Raw genomic sequence first — 2,214 nt, forward strand, 5'->3', positions numbered from 1 at the left:
TATTTCTGGTAGAGAGTGGTAATAATAATAATGAATGGTATTATGCCCTGGTACCAGTTGGTGCTGCTTGAAGGTAGGCATGATATGCCTTACACTCAGCTTAATTTCAAGATTTTAATAAAGGAAAAATCTGTAGGAGGTGTGGTATATTATCACACTTAAAGTAGCCAATTAAATTAGTCTCCAGATGCAGGCTACTTTATAAACTCATTTATCACACCAGTTGGGTCATTCTGACCTTTCCACCCCATCTTGGATAAGGATGGTGGCAATTTCTCAGTAGCAAAATTAGTGATTTTTTTTTTTTTTGACAGAGCTTCTTCTCCACTTTGATTTTCCTTCTTTTCTGCAGTTCTATTCTTATGTCACCTTTTCAAACAGAGTCTGGAGTCTCATTTACACATCGGCAAGAAGATGTTGTTTGGAAAGATATGGGAAGCTGTATCTTAATGTCCAATTTAATTATCCATACCCAAACAATTTATGAAGGCGTTTTACTCAATATGGAGTATTTCCTTCATTCAGTAAATAGAGGAGAGTGTTGATTATTTCTTGAATCTTGGCATGCTCATCAAGCAAATGTCAGTCCTTTTTTTGTTGTTGCTGTTGAACTATTCAATTTCGTGAATGCTTACACATTTTTCCTGGATTTTAATACTGATTCCTACAGGTTAAATGAACATCCATTTGACACATGCAATATTGACGTAAAACATTTGCTCAGCTTATTGAGAATCTTTCGCTTTATCAACAGCTTTCCATCATTTGGATAATGCATCTCTTTCTGGAGAATAATTAGAAGGTAACTACAGTCTTTTACCAGATTTGAGAGATCTAAAGAAAGTATCTTATTGCAAAACTGTATCTGAAGTTAATCTTTCTATAAGATAAAGATTTTCTCAAAAAAATAAGGATGGAAGGGGTCATGAATGGGAAGGGACTTACATTTACTGACTACCTATTGTAAGCCAGGACTGTACTGGAAGCTTTTACATACATTATTTCCTTTAATACCCTGACAGGGGTCTTTTATGTGTATTTTGATGGTGAAACTGAGACTCAGAGAGATCCAGTAACTTGTGCAAATCACACAGCTGGTTGATGGTTGGATTGGAATCTGATGCCAAGTCTGTCAGAATAAATTTCCTTCTTCTACCACTCTGATATGCTATGCTATCTGAGTTGGTAGGATCAATGTGGTCCCAACACTCTGAGGGTTGCAGCAACCCAGGAACCAAAACTAATTCAGATCCATGGAGTTTTCTTGACTTTGTTTTTAGTAGTGGTACGGAGTGGCAGAAGATCATCAACCCATGTAACTTTGATCTCTCATCCATGGTCAAAAGCAGGCAGCCTCCTAGTGAAAGGCTTGGGTACCAAAAACCTCTGGCACTCTCCCAGGGAGAAACAAGGCTATCGTTGCTTCTTGACAATGGTGGACTTTTTCTTGGTAGCTGGAATTTGTTCTAAGGAAGGAAGCTATTATACATTTTCCTTTGTGCTGCTCACACCATTACTGGTAACCACTCACACCAACTGCATGAATCACTGATGGGTTATTCTTAGTATTCACAAAACTGTTGGGATATCTGGTTAAGGAAAACCAATAAAGAACCCAAAAAGCAACCTTTCTGTGATTATACCCACATGTTATATAAACATCAATGTGAAGAAGTTCTTCATTTTTTCAGATTATGTTTAAGTTCCCCATATATAGAACAGTTTTCTCAGGCCACCGTTCAAAAAACTATTGAACTCTAAAAGACATAAAAAAATATTTGTAGATTAAGATTGCAAGGTAAGAATTAGTCTCAGAGATTTTTTCAAAATATAATGATATTTCTCCTACCTCAGTACCTATGATTGGCTCAGAACAAGGTCGAAGTCACCAGGTACCTCATTCTGATAGAAGCAAAATGGATCCTTCAAATAACAAAATAATTGTTTTCCAATTCCTAAGGGTACAAGGAATCCAAAGTGATCTCAAATATTAAGGCTTACTTTTGTCCTGATTACAAAGGCAGTACACTTTTTACTAACATTTTTAGAAAATACATATAAGAAAAATGAAAACAATTAAAATTACCTGTGATCCTCTACACCTAGTAATAACTTTTATTAACATATGGTGTAATCAAGTCTTTTCTCATTACATTTTAAATAACATTGGCATACTAGTCAGGTTTCCTAGTTGCAAGCAACAGAAAGTGCTGT

The sequence above is a fragment of the Elephas maximus genome, chromosome 2 (genome assembly GCF_024166365.1).
Source record: "Elephas maximus indicus isolate mEleMax1 chromosome 2, mEleMax1 primary haplotype, whole genome shotgun sequence".
Taxonomy (NCBI): domain Eukaryota; kingdom Metazoa; phylum Chordata; class Mammalia; order Proboscidea; family Elephantidae; genus Elephas; species Elephas maximus.